A 21,096-nucleotide genomic window follows, 5' to 3' on the forward strand; every position below is an offset into this window, starting at 1 on the left:
CTGCCCTTGATTAGGCTGAGCTGGAAGTTACAGTAAATGGTTCATAATGAAACTGCTCCCCGGTTCGGCCTCTTCCCAGCACTCTGTTAAAAAGAATACGGAACAAACAAATTTTAAAGAGAGAAATGGTAAAATGGAAAAACAAGCGCGCTGACTTTGGAAGCAGTATGTTGGTTTAGAATGGATTGGGAACTTGCTTCCGGTAAGCGCGGCCTGTGGCTTCCCAACTACACTCGCCATTCTAGTTGCCTGTTTGTGCTAAAGTACACCTTCAGAGGTTGGGCAAGGAGCTTTTCCTTTCAGTTTCATTTTCTCCTGCTCTGGAGGTCGAGGGAGGGGCTGGCGGCAGATCACGTGCCCTTCCTTCTTTCTCGATCCTCCCTTGGGCGAAGGAATATGAAGACTCCGGCTGCTTTTCCAGTCTCTGGGCTGTGACGACTCTTGCCATAGGTAAGTTCTTGCTGTCCTCCCTTTACACTCCAGCGGCTCTTTCCTCATTGTTTCTTAAGGCTACGAATTGGTGGCCGGAGGTATTTCTTTCTCTGTTTTCAGTCCTCTCCGATTCCTTTTCGGTCTCATTATTTATTTATTTTCTAGTTTTAGACTCTGTGGTCCGGGGACACATCCTGGGAGTCACGGAAAACTTTTTGTCCGGCAGTTGTACAAGCCTAATGGCAATCTTGTTGGTGTTAGATCAGGGATGTCGAAGTCCCTCCTGGACGACCGCAATCCAGTCGGGTTTTCAGCATTTCCCCAATGAATATGCATGAGATCTATTTGCCTGCACTGCTTTCATTGTATGCTAATAGATCTCATGCATATTCATTGGGGAAATCCTGAAAACCCGACTGGATTGCGGCCCTTGAGGAGGGACTTTGACACCCCTGTGTTAGATGCTCTCTTGGGTTTGTTTGTTTTGTTTTTTTAATTGTATTTTGCCCCTTTCATTAAATTCTCAAAATGATTTGGGGTGTCAGACACGATACAAACTACCCCTCCCTGGACACAGTGAAGGAGTTTGCTGGGTATTGAAGGTGCTCAGCACCCAAGAAGCTGGTTCCTGTGTTTTATAATGGTCTTGACTTTCTCAGACATTACAGTAAGAATGCATCTCAGAAGCTTCCACCTGTAGCAGTGATAAACTTAGTTATCTTGCTGAAGGCTCTTTAGTTTTTCAGGGGTAGAGGTACAATTTTCTGGATCTGCTAGATTAATTGGATCTTTTGTGTACTGTCTTAAATCAAGAGGATATAGCTTTTACCAAGTTGACCTTGTCTTCAGATCTCAGCTACTTACCGTATTTTCACGCATATAACGCGCGCGTTATACACGATTTTACAAACCGAGTATAACCATGCGCGTTATATGTGTGAGCGCGTTATACAATTTTTTTTTTTTCAGTGTGATCCGGCATCCCCCCAGCGAACCGGCATCCACCCCCCCGCTCGCGTCACCCCCCCTCCCCCACGATCCTACATCCCCCCCAGCACCGCAAAGACATCGGTCGCTTACCCGATTGGGCACCGGCACAAGCACCAATGCACAGGATGTGCCAGTGCCAGTGCCCGAAGATCCTCCCTCGCTGGGCTGGGCTGGGCAGTGCGAGGGAGATCCTCCCTCTTCCCTGTGCCGGGCTGGACTGGGCTTTGAGCATTTGCGCATGCTCAAAGCCTTCTGGTCTCGCTCTCTCAGAGATAGCACTTGTTCTTCTGCATCTGAATTAGAGAATGACACAGTGACAAAATTCATCACTGTTCCCGTCCCCGCGGATAACCGCAGGAAACCATCTTCATGTCATTCTTTAAGGAGAGAGGGAAGAATCAGAGTATGAATGGCCACAACCACTGACCCTCAAGCTTTGCTTTGAAGAATGCTGGTGTAGAAGGACTGAGGTTGAAATAGACACTAAAAAATGACATGGGATTATTTCCCGCGGTTATCCGCAGGGACGGGAACGGTGATGAATTTTGTCACCGTGTCATTCTCTAATCTGAATGTGAGCCTTGCAAAAATTGCTTATGCATAAAATGTTTGCAAGCCTCATTTAGGCACAAAAGAAGAAGTGTTGATATGTGCTTTCACTTTTGTTACTTTCCATCTACACTTATATCTTGCGGGAGTTTCCTTCTGTTTGCAAAACGAGATAAAACCTGCAGTTAAATTTAAAGACTGACAAGAAATCATTTCCACAAAACCTTCTATGCCACTCTGGACCCTAGCAAAAAAGATTCTCATGTTGTGTATGCATCAAAAAGGGTAAAAGGGATGAGATTTGTATACTGTTTTTTCCGCATGGTTTACACAATCAAAGTGGTTTACATAATTTTAGGCAAGACAAAAGAAACCAACAAAAACTGCAGAAAAAATGCAAAGCAGAAAACAAAACCAAAACTGCAGTAAAATGTACAAGATGCAGAAATTTAATTTAAAAAATCATAAAAACATGTATAACATACATAAAATAAATATAATAAAAAATCCAAAAACTGGTCCTAGTATTCATGTGGACCGGACCCGACACTGTCCGTGTTTCTAAAAACACTTCTTCCTCAGGTGTCCTAGATGATGGTATGTAGAATATAAAAAAACAGATTGGAAAAAACAACCGAACAGAACAGGCGTAAAATTCTCCTGCATCTTGTACATTTTACTGCAGTTTTGGTTTTGTTTTCTTCTTTACATAATTTTAGACAGTTACTTATTTTGTACCTAGGGCAATGAAGTGTTAAATGACTTGCTCAGAGTCACAAGGAGCTGCGGTGGAAATCGAACTCACAACCTCAGGGTGCTGAGGTGGCAGCTTTATTTATTAATTTGTTTTCTATCCCATTCTCCCCAAAGAGCTCAGAACGGGTGTACATGCATAATATATAATCAAGACAGTTTACAGGTTAAGTATGCATCATATACGCAGCCGCGTGGAAGAGGAAAGTGGAGCAGCAGCTGAGGAGGCAGGCAAAGCAGGAGGGAGGAAGCCGGAGGAGGTCGGAGGAAGCAGGGGATAGCGGCGGTGAGGAGTGGGTAGCGGCGAGAGTTAGCTCCGCCCACCCGCACCACGTCACTAGCAGCGTCAGAGCCCGGACTCCCCCTTAAAAGGGGGCAAATCAGCAGCGCCAAGACCTCAGCAGCCGCGTGGAGGAGGAAAGTGCAGCAGCAGCTGAGGAGCTAGCTGCGCGCTGGGCACCACTCATACACACCGTGGGACATAGGAACGAGAAAAGAGTAATGGAGGCTGAAGGAACCCAGCGGAGCTACCCAGTATACTGCACCGAGTGTCATATGTATGACTACCTCCCCTCTGGGAGGCAGGCGTACATATGCGGTCGATGCCAGGAACTGGATAGTCTTAAGAAGGAGGTGGGGAGACTGCAGGTCAGAGTCCAGGAGCTGGAGGGACTCTGCACCATAGAGGAACAGTGCTGGGCAACTGAGGATACCACCAGAGAGAGCCACATCACGGAGCAAGTTAGAGAGCTCGAGAAATTCATTGAGGAGGCCTGCAGGATGGTGGAGGCACAGGACCATCAGCATATCAGAAGGGAACCAACAGTTGGAGGACAGAATCCACCAGACGCCATGGGAGTAGGACCTTGCGGAGGATCTGGACAGGCAGATGAGCTGGAACCTGGAGGAAGGATTAGCGGATCGTGCCACTGATACAGACTTGAGACCAGAGAGACAGCTGAGGAAGGGGAGATCTGCAATCGTAGTGGGAGACTCAATCCTGAGAGAAGTGGACAGTTACATAGCCGGAGGGAGAGAGGACCGACTAGTGACATGTCTCCCGGGGGCAAGAACGAAGGACGTCATCGACAGAATTGAGAGAATCCTGGAAGGAGCTGAGACGGAGGAGACAGCAGTAGTAATCCACATTGGAACCAACGACGTCAGCAGGAGGAACTACAACAGGACCACACTAACTGAGCAGTTCAAGATCCTGGGGAGGAAACTGAAGCTGAGGACAAGGAAGATATCCTTCTCAGAGATCCTGCCAGTACCGAGGGCAGATGCAAGGAGGCAGACCGAGCTGCAAGCAATAAACGGTTGGCTAAGGAGATGGTGCGAAGAGGAGGGTTTCCACTTTGTACGGAACTGGACAACTTTCTTGGGAAAGAACAAGCTCTACAGGAGGGACGGACTGCACCTGAGCACGGCTGGGACGAGGATGCTGGCACGCAATGTCCAGAGCGGCATAGACCTGGCTTTAAATTGAGGAGTAGGGGAAAGCCGATAGTCGATCTGACCTCGACACATCGGACAAAAGTATCAAATAAGGATACTGAGCCAGGACATTGTAAAAAAGGGCTTGGGACTGAGTGGGAATTTTTGGAAAAAGGACCCAAGGACGCAATGCAGGGGCCCAAGGCACAAATGAAGCAGGACTAACAGAGAACAACAGGAGCCAGAGGGGCAACCAAAAATGGGGAAACAGGCTGAGGACGAAACAGACACACCGTAGGAGGAGGATGAACGAGACGAGGCTCGGGGACTGGCAACCCATGAGGGGGTCGGCAGGAGCACCAAACCACGAGGAAAACCAGCAGGGAGGGCAAATAACCGGGACTTACATTGCCTATACACTAATGCTAGGAGCCTAAGGGCCAAAATGGGAGAGCTGGAAGTCATAGCCAGTAAGAAGGACCTAGACATAATTGGAGTCACAGAAACGTGGTGGACTGATGACAATAAAAGGGATGTGGCCATACCAGGGTACAAACTCTACAGGAGAGACAGGACACACAAGAAAGGTGGAGGAATAGCGCTATATATAAAGGACTCCATACCTTCAACCAGGATGCAAACAACAGTAAGGGCGGACGGCTTGGAATCACTATGGGTTAAGCTACCAGGAGGAACTGGAGCAGACATAAAATTGGGTCTGTACTAAACTAAACTAAATCTTGGGTTTATATACCGCACCATCTCCACATTTGTAGAGCTCGGCACGGTTTACAAGAATTGTAATGAGAAAGGAACTCCAAGGGAGGGATGGGTGAAGATCAGAGGGGGAGAATGTTAGCGGGCTGGGATATCAGAAGAGGAGGGAGTGTTAGGTTTTTGAGAAAAGCCAGGTTTTCAGATTTTTACGGAAGGGTTCGAGGGCATTCAGGTTCCGAAGAGGGGAGGCAAGGCTATTCCAGAGCTCGATGAATCTGAAGAGGAGGGAGGTCCCCAGTTATCCTGGGTGGGAGATGTCTTTTAGTGAGGGGAAGGATAATTTTAGTTTTTGGGTGGGTCTGATGGTTTTGAGATTTGAGGAATTCCAGGTGAGTGGAATTAATGGAGGAAGGATGCCGTGGAGGATCTTGAAAGTTAGGCAGATGCATTTGAAGTGAACTCTGGAAATTATCGGGAGCCAATGAAGCTTGGAAAGAAGCGGTGAGACGTGATCGAATTTACTTTTTGCAAAGATAAGCTTGGCCGCGGCATTTTGAATCCGTTGGAGTTTGTGAAGGTTTTTCTTCGTTAGGCTTATGAAAATAGAATTGCAGTAGTCCAATCTGGAGAGGATGATGGATTGGACAAGAACAGCGAGGGGGGTCACGTGATGAGGCTTAGCTGAGCGGAGGCTTCCAGCCCGAGCTCCGTTCCCTTCCAGCCCTTCCAGCCTTTTTAAAAGTGCTCACCTCGTGGCCGGGTTTCTATTTTGGTCTCCGGGACAAGCTGACATCTCGCAGCGCACGGTGGTAGCGCGAACTTGCCTCGGGGATAGCGTCGGGTCCTGGGTCATGCCCTCGAAGACTCCGCGGCCCGTAAAACTGCGACAGACCACGCTCCCCTCAAATATGGCGGCCGCCAGCGTGTCTCCGAAAACCACCGTCGCGCTGCAGGAGGAGACAATCAGGGAGCTGACTCGGCATTTGTCGGCCCTAATTGATGACAAATTCGCTCGTTTCCAAGCGGCGGTGGACGAGATGAAGGACTGTGTCGAGCGCCAGGGGTCCCAGATCACCCAACTAGAGCAACGGGTTTCGGCCCGGGAAGATGAGGCGGGGCTGACTGAGACGCGGGTTCGAGATCTGGAGGCCACCTGCAAGTTGCTCCACTCCCGTCTGGAAGACCAGGAGAACAGGGGGCGGCGAAATAACCTGCGGCTCATTGGCCTCCCTGAGCGGGTCAAGGACACGGAGCTGAGAGACCTCATGGAAAAATGGCTGCCTGAACAGGTGGGCTGGCACCCTGAAGCAGGAGGCTGTGTGATTGAGCGGGTGCATCGCATTGGGACGTCGAGAGGGGATGAGGCGCGCCCTAGACCGGTGATTGCCCGATACCTGAATGCAGCTGTTAAGGACCGTATTTTGGCGATGTTCCGCAGATCTGGGACCTTGGCCTACGAAGGGGCGAAGCTCCTGCTCTTCAATGACTACTCGGCTGAAGTGGCGGGAAGACGGAAGGCCTTGGCTCCCTACTGCACGGAGCTCCGGAATCGTGGTATGAAATTTGCTGTCCTCTTTCCAGCCAGGGTCCGGATTCATACATCTGATGGGACTCGTCTGTGCGAGAACAAGGAGGAACTGCAGGCCTTTTTGGCGGAGCGTCGAAGAGAGGCTGCGTCCTAAGTTGTCTGGTCCTGCCATACCAGGTCCTTGCTGCCCCTGACTCCCCAAGGCTCATATGGGTTCCTTCTGTGGACTGGGGGAGTGGGGTGGGGCCATTTGTGACTCTTGGTTCCGAGGGGTGGCCCCTAGGGGGGCTCCCTTGGCCTCTGACTGACTGCCATGTCCCGGTACATTTTGGGCCTGTCGTTCTCTGGTGCCTGGACCATGTTCTCCCCCTGAAATGGATGGCGGACTTTGTGTCGCCCGTAATGCTGGTTTATACTGTTTTCCGGGGGGGGGGAGCTCTGTTTGTATATTTGTTTGTCTGTTTCTTTCCCTGCACAGGTTGGGGATATTAATGACTCTATATGTATGCCTGACTTTGGAGTGGAGGCACCTCATTTGAGGGCTGCTCACCTTCCTGGGAGTGCTGGAGTCCTGATCTGAACGGGGCTGTTATTATGGTTGTTCTCTGAAGGTTTTGGGATTTACACTGCATTTCTTATGTTTTTTGCACTGTTCATTGTTTCTCTGTTCTTTGTGGATGGGCTGGAGGGGGGCGGGGGAGGGCTATATGGGGATGTTTTTTACCTTTTGGTTTTGGGGGTTGTGGGTGATGGGAGGGAGGGCGAGCCTGTCGGGGGGTAGGGGATGGGATGGTTGCATTGTTGTAGTGAAGGGGGAGGGAAACAGGGTGCGGGCTGTGCGGCTGGGGGGGTTTGAATGGGGGTTGTTTGTGTGTTGGTTGTGGGGACTGTTTGTGGGGTGTGGTTGGCAGGGAGGGGGGAGGGGGGAGGCGGGGTTGTGAGTACTCTTTTCTCCATGGGATCCTCCAGACTTGGCAGGGGAGGGTTGTGGTGGTCCGATGGGGGATCTGGAGGGCTTCCCTGCTGCACTCCCCGGGCTTCTCCATGATGGGGAGGGGGGGGGTGGGTAGGAGTGGATGGGTGGGGGTTGCATTCTGGGGGGGCTGGGGGTTGGTCTGGCCTTGGAGGAGGGTGGGTTGGGTTAGGGGGTGGGTATCCCCTGGCGACGGGGAGTCTTTCTCTTCTTTCCTTTTTCCCGGAGGGCTATGCTGGGAGGCTCTTTGGGAATGTGAGACCCTATGTATTACTTTCTTGTTTCTAGGTAGCTCCCATGGATATGGCTGATCTGACTTATATAACTCTTAATGTGGATGGTCTCCACTCTCCCATCAAACGTAAGAAGGTGCTGTCTTTCCTGAGGAGGGAAAGGGTGTCAGTGGCTTTCCTCCAGGAGACCCACCTTACATCTAGTGAACACTCCAAGTTGGTCAGGGATTGGGTGGGAGAGGCGGTGTACTCTTCTTATAACTCCAGACAGCGTGGGGTCGCGATCCTTATCAATAAAGCGGTGGTGGCAGTTACGCATAAGACCATTGTGGATCCCCAGGGCCGTTTTGTCCTTTGGGCTGGCACCCTACAGGATCGTTCGGTGCTCTTGTGCAACGTTTATGGCCCTAATGTGTATGATCACTCTTTCTTTTCCGCTGTGCTTGCTCATATTTTGGCCTTGCCTAATTACGAGCTCATCCTGGCGGGGGATTTCAACATCACTAGCGATCCCACCCTAGACTGCAGACCTCCGAGGGCGGTGCGGGGAGACAACGAGCGCATTGGCGTAAATTTTTTGATGAGCGAGCTGGGACTGGTAGATGTATGGAGAACTCTCCATCCTGGGGAAGTGGATTTTACGTTTTACTCCGCAGTGCATCATACCCACTCCAGGTTGGATTACATCTTGATGCCGTCACAGGCCATTGGTAGGGTGGTACGTACTCACATCCTCGATGTTCCCTTCAGCGATCACGCGGCGGTCTCCCTTACCTTGCACTGGCAGGGTCCTGTCCATGATCGTGTCTGGCGCTTGAACCCTTCACTTTATTTAGATAAAACATTTCATGCCTATCTTGAAACGGAATGGGATTTTTACTGTCAAACCAATGGTGGAGGAGAGGTCTCTGATACCATCTTCTGGGAAGCTGCTAAGGCCTTTCTTCGGGGTCGAATTATCGCCTATACGGTGGCACAACGTCGGAAACGCGACGCAGTTTTAGTGTCTCTCACTCGTCAATTACGTTTGTGTAGGAGTGCCTTGCATGCTGCACCTTCGGAGGCCGGTAGGGCGGAATATTTGAGCCTGCGTAAACAAATTGATGTCATTTTTACTGAAAGAGCTATGTCCCATATTGACGTCTACAAGTTTCGGTTGTATCAATGGGGAAATAAGGCGGGCAAATTATTGGCCAATCTGGTGCGCCCTTTTCGTAAGGCTACTCGTATCTCTCGCATAAGGGCGAGCGCTAACATGGTTTACACAGGGGAGGCTGAGATTCAAGACCAATTTGTTCGTTTTTATCAGGATCTCTACGGCCCGGGCCCTTATGATCTGGAGGCGCGTGACACTTTTTTTCGGGACCTTGTGTTACCTCGAGTATCGGACCAGCAGTTAAGTCTGCTGAATGCCCCTATTTCGTGTGATGAGATTACAACTGCGGTGGGGGCGTTGAAACTTGCGAAGGCTCCTGGACCGGATGGTATGGAGCCAGAATTCTATAAGATTCTGAAATTTAAAGTGGGACCGGCATTGGCGGCCATGTACGCTGACATGCAGAATACGGGACGGGTTCTCCCTGCTCAGAACCATGCCCATGTGGTGGTCCTACCAAAGCCTGGAAAGGATCCGGAATTGGTGGGCTCGTACCGGCCGATCTCCCTTTTGAACCAGGACATGAAACTCCTTACGGCAATTCTGGCGCGCCGATTGGCTCAAGTGATTCCTCACTTAGTTCATGCTGACCAGGTGGGCTTTGTCCCGGGTCGATTTGCCTCTGCCAATATCTTGCGGGCGATGGTAGCCCTTGGGGAGGGCAGGACTCGCACAGGGGATGATCTATTGGCTAGCTTGGATGCGGAAAAGGCCTTCGATAAGGTGACTTGGCCTTATCTTTTCTGGGTTGTGCAGCAATTCGGTATTTCTGGGAATCAGTGGATTACTTATCTCTATGCGTCTCCTACGGCCCAGTTGCTTATTAATAAGTGTCGTACGCAGTCCTTCTCGTTGTATAGGGGTACGCGGCAGGGATGCCCACTGTCTCCGCTTTTGTTTATCCTATCTTTGGAGCCTCTGGCCCAAAAGATTAGGACCTGTTCAGATATTTCGGGCATCCGGGTGGGCGCTGAGGAGTGTAAGGTCTCTCTTTTTGCGGACGATATGTTGATCTTTGTGAGTAGGGCGCGGGAATCGATTCCCTGTCTGACTGCCCTTATTGGGCAGTTTGGGGCATTCTCGGGACTTTGCATTAATTTTAGTAAGTCAGAGGCCCTTCCAGTCTCCTCCCCGTGTGCCTCGCGTTCTGATCCTGGATTTCCATTCCGTTGGGCTGCGGGGGAACTCAAATACCTGGGTATTTTCCTCGGAGCAGACTGGTCCACGGTGTATCGCCGGAACATATCTGATCGATTGAAAACATTGCAAGACTCATGTGTGCGATGGGGTGAGCTGCCTCTCTCTTTGTGCGGCAGAATTGCTTTGGTGAAGATGGTGCTGCTCCCCAAACTTCTTTATCCTTTGCAGATGATCCCTATCTGGATTAAGGCGGGGGATGAACGTCTCTATCGATCTACTATTGGCTCCTTTATTTGGCATAATCGGAGGGCAAGAATTAGTTGGCGGAAGCTCACTCTGAGTAGGGAGGGGGGGGGGCTGGCTTTACCAGATCTGCGCTTCTACAATGTCGCCGCTCTGATGAGATGGGTCCATGAGCTTTTTACGGAGGTTCCTCGTTTTGCCCCAGGGGGGCTGTTCGATTCCTGGACGACACCTCATAGAGCCTTTGCTTGTTTGACTTGCCCTCGGTGGAGGCTCCCTCGCTTGGGTCTTGCTTCGGTCTGGTTCCTTCCCCTTTGTAGGGCACTGCGGTGGTGGAGGCATAGGATTGGTCAGGGTCAGGGCAACTGGGCTCTTCAACTGATCAGCCACAATCCTGATTTTCCCCCGGGGGTGGGACCCACGGCGGGAGTGGAGACGCGATTCGGCCCCTGTTTCTGTCTGGGTCACGTGTCTGCGCTGAGCTCTGATCCTTTTGTTTTTCCCTCCTTTGACACCCTACGTATTAAGTGGGACTTGCCGCGCATGCCCTTTTTCGCTTACCTCCAGTTGCGGCATTATTACATGGCTAGCCTGCGGCGCTCTCCTGGGGGTGGCTCCTTTTTACGGGTGGACCTGATTTTCTTGTCCGTACCTCCGGCTCACAATTCCTTATCCTTTTGGTATCGGACGGCAAGGGCGGAGAGGGCAAATACTTTGCTGCCTGACCTGGCTGCTCGATGGTCTGGAGACTTGGGGGAGGAGGTCACGTCGGGGGAGCTTCAAGCTTGCTTCTCCGAGGTTACTTCGGGGGCCCGCAGTGTACAGCTCCAGGAACTTCAGTTCAAATTGCTCCATCGTACCTTTTTTACCCGGCTTCGGGGTCTGCAGGCGGGTTTGTGGGATTCAGCGGATTGCACGAAATGTGAGCGTGCGTCGGGGACACTGTTGCACATGATCATTGAATGTCCGTCCCTGGGTGCTTTCTGGAATGGGGTCTTGGATTTTCTTGTTCAGATCTTGGGGGTGCCAGTCCAATGGTCTTATCGGATTTTGGTCTTGGGCCATGGGGTGGAGTTCTTGGATCAGGGTTTCACTGCTGCTCAGTGGCGATTTGTCTATGTCGCTCTCCTGGTTGCCAAGCGGGGGGTCCTTGGAAAATGGATCGATGTGGAACCACCGGTATTAGTGGGGTGGCATCGGGCCTTGAGGGAGGTGGCACATTGGGAGCTGAGGGGTATACGGGGACAGACGGGGGGGCAGACCCTGTTGTATCAGTCTATCTGGGAGCGGGCTCTTGCTGAGCTTCCTGCGCTTGCTGCTCCCGTTTGAGGCTGTTCCTCCTTTCCTTTCTTTCCTTTCTTTTCCTTTCCTTTCTTCTCTTTTCTTTTCTTTCCTTTTTCTTCTTTCTGCCTTTTCTTACTACCTTTTTTCCTTTCTTTCTCCATTCTCCAGTCGCTGGGGGGGGGGGGGGGGTAGCAGGGGGGTTTTGGGCTGATTTGGGGGGGGCGGGGGGGGGGGGTTTCTTCTCTGGGAAAACGAAGGAGGCATGCGGCCAGCCTGGTTCTTCTTACGGGTTGTTTGGTGGGTGTTGGGTCTTGAGGGTCCTGGCTGATATCGGGGAGTTTAGAGGTGGGGGGGGCTTGCTGTTCATTTTGTGTGCCTGGATGATTCAGTCCCTCTCTCCTATACCCTTCCTTTCTTCCTGGCCTTTAGGCCTTTTGTATTGTGTACCGGTTTCTCCCATTGTATTTTATACTTTGTACCTGGCACCTTGTACCTGATTATTGTTCGGTTGTATATCCATTGCTTGATTGTTTGTCGGTATGCTCCTTCTTAATAAAAACGTTTTAAACCAAAAAAAAAAAAAAAGAACAGCGAAATGTTTTTGATGGAAACAGGATCTTACTTTCCTCAGCATGTGTAAGCTAAAGTAGCATTTTTTTACCAGGGAGTTGAGGTGGTCATTGAAAGACAATGTGGAGTCAATGATGACGCCCAGGACCTTGCTGGAGAATTCAAGCTGCAGAGTGGAGCCAGAGGACAGTGGGATTGAGGCGGGTAGGTGAGCTAATTTTGGACCAAGCCAAAGGAGTTTTGTCTTGGTTTCATTCAATTTCATTTGGACGGTGTGGGCCCAAGATTGGAGGTTCGAGATACAAGAAGATATGTTCTCTGAGAGATTGGTAAGATTACTATCGCCCACCTGGACAACCGGAAGCAATCGACCAGGACCTGGAGGCTGAACTGAGGCAGGTATGCAAAAGCGGAAGTATGGTGGTGATGGGGGACTTCAACTACTCTGGGATAGACTGGAGTATTGGACACTCAAACTGCACGAGGGAGACCAAATTCCTGGAGGCCACGAGGGACTGTTTCATGGAACAGTTGGTCATGGAACCAAACGGGGAGAAGCCACTCTTGACCTAATCCTCAACAGGCTAGGGGGACCCGCCAAGGAGGTGGCGGTACTAGCACCACTAGGAAACAGCGATCACAACATGATCCAGTGCAGGCTAGAAATTGGATCATCTAAGGTGAAAAGAACCACAATGATAGCACTCAACTTCAAAAAAGGGAATTATGATGCCATGAGGAAAATGGTGGGAAAGAAACTCAACGGCAACGCAAGGAAGATGGAGTCCGTAGAAAAAGCCTGGTCCCTACTCAAGGGCACGGTGCACGAAGCACAGAACCTGTACGTCCCCAGGTTCAGGAAAGGGTGCAAAAAAAATCGAACAAAAAACCCAGTTTGGATAACAAATGCAGTGAAAAAGGCGATAAGTGACAAGAAAGCATCGTTCAAAAAATGGAAAAAGGACCAAACAAAGGACAACCAAAAGGAGCACAAAGAAAACTAAAGGGAGTGTCACCGAGTGGTTAGGAAAGCAAAAAGAGAATATGAGGAGAGACTGGCAGGGGAAGCAACAAACTTCAAATCGTTCTTCAGGTACGTGAAGGGGAAGCAACCGGCAAGGGAGGAAGTGGGGCCATTGGATGATGGAGACAAAAAAGGAGTGGTAAAGGAGGAAAAAGAGATAGCTGACAGGTTGCATAAGTTCTTCTGTCAGTCTTCACGAGGGAGGACACATCCAATATTCCGGAACCCGAGGAGATCGTAAATGGGGACCAGGATGAAAAGCTGGTCCAACTAGAGGTAAGCCAAGAGGATGTCCTCACGCAGATAGACAGACTAAAGAGCGACAAATCACCAGGTCCGGACGGCATTCACTCAAGGGTACTCAAGGAACTAAGGAAAGAAATAGCAGCCACTTCACCAAATATGTAACCTATCCTTAAAAACTGGAGACATCATGGAGGATTGGAAAATAGCAAATGTCATGCCCATCTTTAAGAAGGGTTCAAGGGGAGACCCGGGAAACTACAGGCCGGTGAGCTTGACCTCGGTCTCGGGAAAGATGATGGAAGCACCGATTAAGGACAACATCTGTGAACACATAGAAAACAATGGACAGCTAAAGTCAAGTCAGCACGGCTTCTGCAAGGGTAGGTCATGCCTCACAAACTTATTGTACTTTTTTGAGGGGGTAAACAGCCAGGTCGATAAAGGGGAATCCATACACATCATTTACCTTGACTTCCAAAAAGCCTTTGACAAGGTACCACATGAATGACTGCTCAAGAAGCTGTGGAATCATGGGGTGCAAGTGGAGGTCCACCGATGGATCAAAAACTGGCTGGCAAGCAGGAAACAGAGGGTTGGAGTAAAGGGCCATTACTCAGACTGGCAATGGGTCACGAGCGGAGTTCCACAGGGGTCGGTGCTGGGACCGCTCCTGTTCAATATATTTATCAATGACCTGGAGACGGGGACAAAATGTGAGGTTATTAAATTTGCTGATGACACCAAACTCTGCAGCAGGGTTAGAAACATGGAAGACTGCGAAGACCTGCAAAGGGACCTAACGACACTGGAAGAGTGGGCCAAAAAGTGGCAAATGAGCTTTAACATAGGGAAATGCAAGGTCATGCATGTAGGAAAAAGAACCCGATGTTCACCTACAAAATGGGGGGATCACTGCTAGGGGTAAGTAACGTTGAAAGAGACCTGGGAGTGATGGTAGACACAACATTGAAGGCGTCGGCACAGTGCGCCACAGCCTCAAGGAAACAGACAAAATGTTGGGTATCATTAAGAAGGGTATCACGACCAGGACGAAGGAAGTAATCCTGCCACTGTATCGTGCAATGGTGCGCCTGCATCTAGAGTACTGTGTCCAGTACTGGTCGCCGTACCTCAAGAAGGACATGGCAGTACTTGAAGGAGTCCAGAGAAGAGCAACTAAACTGATAAAGGGTATGGAAAACCTCTCATATACTGACAGACTGAAAAAGCTGGGGCTGTTCTCCCTGGAAAAGCAGAGACTTAGAGGAGACATGATAGAAACCTTCAAGATCCTGAAGGGCATAGAAAAGGTAGACAGGGACAGATTTTTCAGATTATGGGGAACCACAAGTACAAGGGGGCACTCGGAGAAATTAAAAGGAGACAGGTTTAGAACAAACGCTAGGAAGTTCTTTTTCACCCAGAGGGTGGTGGATACATGGAACGCACTTCCGAAGGCTGTGATAGGCCGGAGCACGTTACAGGGCTTCAAAGAAGGTTTGGATAGGTTCCTAGAGGATAAAGGGATTGAGGGGTACAGATAGGAGTAGAGGTAGGTTATAGGGATAGTCAGGGACCACTGCTCAGGCAATAGACCTGATGGACCGCCGTGGGAGCGGACCGCTGGGCGAGATGGACCTCTGGTCTGCCTCAGCGGAGGTAACTTCTTATGTTCAGTTACAATGTGTTATCTTTATAATACAACGTCCGGTCTAGATATGTTCCAATAACATATGGTGGCTGGTTAGGCAAATAGGTATGATTTTATTGCTTTTCTAAAGTTCAGGAGTCCATTGATGGCTCTGGTCTGTGGGGATAATTGATTCCAGCGATTTGGTAGAAAATGGGAGTGGGAAGATGTCTGGCGGTTTGGAGTTGTAGGGCATGGCCTGACGGTGTTTGGAGGCATGATTCTTCCTGGGAGTGGTCTATTTGATACGTATTGAGTGAGTTTTGTTGACATGTAGCCTGGTGCTATGTTGTGAAGGATTTTATACGCCAGCATCATGCACAAGGCCACTTCTCCACTCTTCGCATGGCATACTCTCTGCATTGCAAGGAATGCCTACATTAACATACGTCAATACAAGATATCTCTAAATGCTGCCAAGATACTTAAAAGATGTTAAACTGGAGCAGCTATAGTCTATTGGTCAGAACAGAGAGCCAAACTGCAAACACACTGATCATGTGAGAGGATACAACGAGAAATTTAATGTTGAATAAAACTTGTCCTCAGTGTGACAGAGTAAGCAATGCAGAGAGTACTAATATAGCCAATCTAATGCTTAACCATAGAAGCTGTATATGAAGGAGTAACAGCTCACTCCAGCCGCACACCATCAGGGGGCGTTCATGTATATAAATTAAAAGCGACAATAATAAAGTCAATACACAAAATAAAAAAAATCCAATTGACTCGCGAGAACTGGCAGCAGCCATTCAGGGAGCAGCGCAGGGCTGGGCGAGAGCTCAAAAAGCTCACTCCTGCATGCCGGGTGTGCCGCTGGCCGTGAGATCTGAGGCAGCTATCCAGGGAGGGAGGGGCTCGGCGCAGGGCAGGAGAGTGGAAATCTCGCTCCTGCCCATACATCGCTGGACCACCAGGAAGTGAAAAAAAGATACGGTGGGGGGTGGGGGGGGGGAGGGGGGTAAAAAAATTGTTAGAATCGGCCGGGATGGGAGATGGGATGGATCCCTCCTATCCTGGCCTACCACTAAACCACCAGATGGGGAAGAGGGTGCAGAGCATGGCAGGGAGTGAGGGAGCTGGGTTCAGAGCCTGGCAGGGAGGGAGGCTGCTGCAAAGCCTGGGAGGGAAAGGGGCTGGGTTCAGAGCCTGGCAGGGAGGGAAGGGGGCTGGGTTCAGAGCCTGGCAATGGAAGAGCATGAGGGAGGGGACACTGGGTGCAGATCATGGCAGGGCATGGCACTTGAATATTAACCCCTGTCTTATATTTGAGTCAACCATTTTTCATCCTTTTTTTGGGGAAAAATGGAGTCTCAACTTATATTCGAGTATATAAGTTATCTTTTTCATTAAGAGATTCACCCAAAGCAATTTATAATAGATTGAATAGAAATCAGGTGCTCTTAAGTATTTTCCATATTTGTCTCGACAGGCTCACAATTTAACTGTGGTACCTGGGGCAATGGAAGGTTAGTGTCTTGCCCAGAGTCACAGGGAGCAGACTGGGATCGAACGCACAACCTTAGGGTGCTGAGGCAGCATGTCTAACCACTAGGCCACGCTTCCTTTCTCTTTGAAGCTGAAAAACAAACTTTACACTATGGGGTCCATATTCAGCAGTGAGAGTTATTTTAGCTGTCATTTACCGTTGCTGCACCTGCCACTCCTTTTGTTACTGTCACCAGCATTGACTATTTGGGTTTATGCAGTGAGCTCTTTCTTATGCGGTTAAGTGCAATATTCAGTATTGAACTTCATAAGCAACACAGTGTGAATATGGGACTGATTTTACTTGGTCCAATTTGCTGAATGTAGGTACTTAGCCTAAGTGCCATCTCTGCTCCTGGACTGCCCACAAAATATCCAGCTTTGAGTTTAGCAGTCAGTGGTGATATTCAGCAGCCCTATCAGCATAACCCCAAACAAGCAATTTAACTGTCCAGGAGCTATTTCTGCCGGTTAAATTGCTTTGAATCTCAAGTTTTAAATGTTGAGTAAGAGATGTTTCAGTGCTCACTACTTAACTGTTAGTTTAAAAATACAAAGGTTGATCTAGTGTATCAGCACAAAGTTTGCTCTTGGTAATATGTCAAATAACTTCCAACTGCTGTGGAGAATTTTCATGGATTGGGAGGAGGAGGAGTTCAAGCTTATGGTGACACCTAGTGGCTGGATTTAGAGCTCATGAATGCAGGGTTTCAACAGGGAGCATCAGTGCATGACCTTAACCAAAGGATTGTCACTGCAGTGGCTGAGTTCAAGGCTCACACCTATGAGACTCAGGACAGATATTTGCCAGGCACCCTAAAAATCTGCCCCAGTGAGATCAGTCAGCTTTGCCAAGGGGGCACACTGTAGGGCTGAGCTTCCAGGTAGTACTTGCTGTCTTTCTTCCCCAAACTGGTCTGGACTGAGCAGGATGAGTTAGGAAGCGGATACAAAAAGGGATAAAATCCCTAGGTAAATGGTTTGTCTCAGGGAGGGGGGGTGGTTTCTCCAAGTGGGTTACTTTTGCGTGTACTGTGACAGGAATTAACCTCACTCCTAATTATAAATGGAGGCTCATCGTGGTTTTGCAAGTTCTGATTGAACAGGAAGCCCCAAAAGTGCAGGAGGAAACACCTTGTCCATTAAAAAGGGAAGATGATTTCCACTTTGCTTGCTAACTTTGCATTTCAGTTGATTTCCTATAGCAAACGTCATTTTGTGAAAATGGGACCTCTGGAGGTCCCAGATGTGCAATAGCATAGCAGCTTTTTGCTTGTGTTTTGCTTCGGTGTACCATTTAATATTTTATCTTTCTTTGACGTACTCTTTTGCTACCTAGCAGAAACAAATGTTCGTATCTCATTGATATATATATTTTTTTAAGCCAGCATCAACAGACAGTTAACCTAATGTAATCAGATGGTGATTTGCGGTGTTTTTTGGGGGTGATAATTAGCTCTTGAAAAAAATATCAGAAACTAAAATTGAGTAGAGGGCTTCAGCTTCACTCTGCAGTAACAAAAATATGTAATAATGAAAGTCCCCTCCTTTGCTTCTGGGCTCTCTGTTCAGTTGGAACTGGGATCTAGTTCCCAGCTTACCCAGTCAGTGCAGTGATGAAGCACTGGTGTGTGGACCCCCAGCTCAGGACCTTATGGACAGAGCTGGTGCAAGAACGGAGGGTGCCCTAGGCAAATTTTCAGCCTTACATCCCCCACCATTAACTTTCAGACCCTTAACACCTCTCGCCTAGATGACTGCAACTTGCTTCTCACAGGTATTTCACATAACCATCTCTCTCTTTCAATCTGTTATAAATTCTGCTGCATGACTTATATTCCGCCAGAGTCGCTATACTTACGTTCATCACCCCTCTCCTCAAGTCACTTCATTGGCTCCCTATCTGCATACGGTTCAAACTCTTCTTATTGACTTACAAATACATTTGCTCTGCAGCTCCGCAATATCTCTCCCTATACTCCTCCTCAGAACTCCGCTGATCAGGTAAGTCTCTTCTATATGTACCCTTCTCTACTGCCAGTTCCAGGGTACGTCCCTTCGCTGTAGCTCCACTTTATGCCTGGAACAGATTGTCTGAGGCTACGTCAAGCTCCGTCTTGGGTAGTGTTCAAATCTACGCTAAAAGCCCACTTTTTGGAGACTGCTTTTAACTTATAACTCTTACTCGCTTGTAAAGCTCCCATGCCTTTTTTTTTTTGTCATTCCCTCTCTGAGAAACTCCCTAACCCCTTACTTGTCCTCTTTGTCTGTCTGCGTGATTAGATTGTACTGTGCAGGGACTGTCTCTTGAATATTTAATGTACAGCTCTATAGAAATGATAAGTAATAGCAGTGGACCCCTAGCCTCCCCTCCTTCCAAGACTGATTAATTAAACTTAACAACCATGGTCATCACACAAGCGTCCTATTTTAAAAAGCAGGTTAAAAATAGGTGCTAATGTTCTTTGACTATATAAATGACTAAGGCCCAGATTCTTTAAAAAAACGCAATGCATCGGTTGTATCAGGGAGGGACCTGGGGCTCTGATTGGCAGCAGCAATCTGTCTAATCTCCTTACCCTCTGTGCATTGTTTGCTAGTTGGAAAGAGGAGCTAGTGAGCAGGCTTATCACCTGCTCCTGTGTCTTCTGAGGGATGTGCTCTATAGCCAGTACTATATAGGGCCCTGTTTCTGAAAGTTTTAAAATGGGTGGCCCAATGTGCCTGTTTCTCAACTCAGTCCTGGAGTAGCCCCTTGCCAGACAGGTTTTCAGGATATCCACAATGAATATGCATGAAATAAATTTGCATATAATGGAGGCAGTATGTGGAAATCAAATTTATGCATATTCATTGTGGATATCCTGAAAATCTTACTGGCAAGGGGCTGCTCCAGGAAAGAGTTGAGAAATGCTGCTTTAGGTATTCAAATAGCCTTGGGTAAAAAATAAATATGAAAAATCTTAACTATAAATCTATGGATACCATGGTACATAAACAGGACAGAGTCTTATTTGTTCATTTGAAATGGATAAGGTGGTCAATCCTATTTTCCATTCCTCTGCTAAGCTTCCCCACTTATGTTCAAGAAAATGATAACCTTTGGTTAAGAGCATTAAGGCCGAGGTCAATCATCTGTCCAGTCCAAAGGTATGGGTCAAGATGACCAGCTAGAAGCTGTCAGCTATGGCCAGTCAGAAACCAGCTCATATCTGTGCACTCAGTAGCCTGCCTTGACCCTATATCATACCACTGGCCTGCAAAGATAACCTTGACCCTTCCTAATTGATTCCCCAGAGAAAGCTAAATATTGTCACTCACTATTGGCTATGGTGTCCCTTGCCTGTCCAATTTAGGAAGAAGTGGCACTAGAGAAGGACCATAGGGCAAGGGCATGGGCAAGGACCATAGACATTATTTTGGATTCACAGCTACTCTGTGATGGCTTTTACTCTATTTTGTGATATTGTTGAGGGGGTAAAACATCCATGCTGTTGGTGCTCTGGTATGAGGAGCTCATAGGTGAGATGGTAAATACAAGTTACAAAATTCTAAAACAATTTGGGGCCTGGTGAAATTCAATAGTTGGCATCCGGCTGGGACACTAAGCAGGTATCCAAGTTACTTGGTTGGTCAGTTTCCAATAATGTAGTGAATCTGTGGCGTGCGGTCAGGGCCTTTGGTGAATCCCCCAGAGAAGTAAACTTTTTATGCCTCCTTGGACTCAGTATTGAAACCCAGGCATTGTGCCCAGCCTTATCTTTGAAGTTCTACATACACCTATCTGCCATCTACATCGATTAACCAAAAGTCTCATTACCATGAATTTAAATGTATTCCAGTATGTATGCCATGTGATTTTGTTTACTGGTTCTGTTTCATGTGTTAAGGAAATTTTCATAGATGTCAAAGGCAGTTGTACCATCAGTTAAGCCCAAAGCCTTAGGGTTTGCAATCTTATTAACTAGTTCTGTTTCTAGTGTTAAGGACACTTTCATGAATATTTCAGGCAACTGTACCATCAGTTTGGCTCATAGTGATAATAACTTTGCATTATCTACTATCACTCCTGTTTGAATGTGACCTGAAGAAGGAATGGGTAACAAGGCAAAGCACCCTGTTTGCTGCTTTTTTGCTTTCCCTCTTGTTTGAGTTTCCGTAATAACTTGTTGCTTAAGCCTCAGAATATCAGAAAGTCTGCACTGCTCAAAGGATTTTTTTTTTAATGGAATCTGCACTTTTATACCACATAATGTCAGGCTGTGTATAGCTCTGAAGGATAGATTTTGGAAAATGGTAGTGATACAGAAGTCAAAAAGAAGAAGTTGCTAATGTTATAGGTGACTCAGAAAGAGACCAAGGGCTAGATTCACTAAACTTACTGATGATTTTGTGATCGTTTTGCGACCTGATCCTTCCCTGACCAGATTCACTAAACTGCTGTGTGATCAATCTCCTACCTGATCCGATCCACCCATGCAAATGAGGGGAAATGGCATGTATAAGTAGGAAGCCATTGATTCACTAAGTAGAAGAAGAAACACTGATTGGGTTTGTCGATCCAAAATGAAGCGACTGCTGAGGACTTACTGTCCTTGCTGACTCTCCTGTTCTCTTCTACCCTGAAATCTCAGTATCGAGGT

The 21,096-nt window shown here is 48.3% G+C and overlaps 1 protein-coding gene across 1 annotated transcript in view; it reads left to right on the plus strand.

Annotated features, from left to right (window-relative positions):
- Window positions 1–344: 344 nt before the first annotated feature.
- SERTAD1 (SERTA domain containing 1) overlaps window positions 345–21,096 on the plus strand; it is a 40,856-nt gene continuing 20,104 nt past the window's right edge. Inside the window, exon 1 of the mRNA XM_033953683.1 lies at window positions 345–450. The gene's annotated coding sequence lies outside the window, so the exon portion shown is untranslated. The remainder of the gene's footprint in view (window positions 451–21,096) is intronic.

The sequence above is a fragment of the Geotrypetes seraphini genome, chromosome 8, assembly GCF_902459505.1.
Source record: "Geotrypetes seraphini chromosome 8, aGeoSer1.1, whole genome shotgun sequence".
Classification (NCBI taxonomy): Eukaryota; Metazoa; Chordata; class Amphibia; order Gymnophiona; family Dermophiidae; genus Geotrypetes; species Geotrypetes seraphini.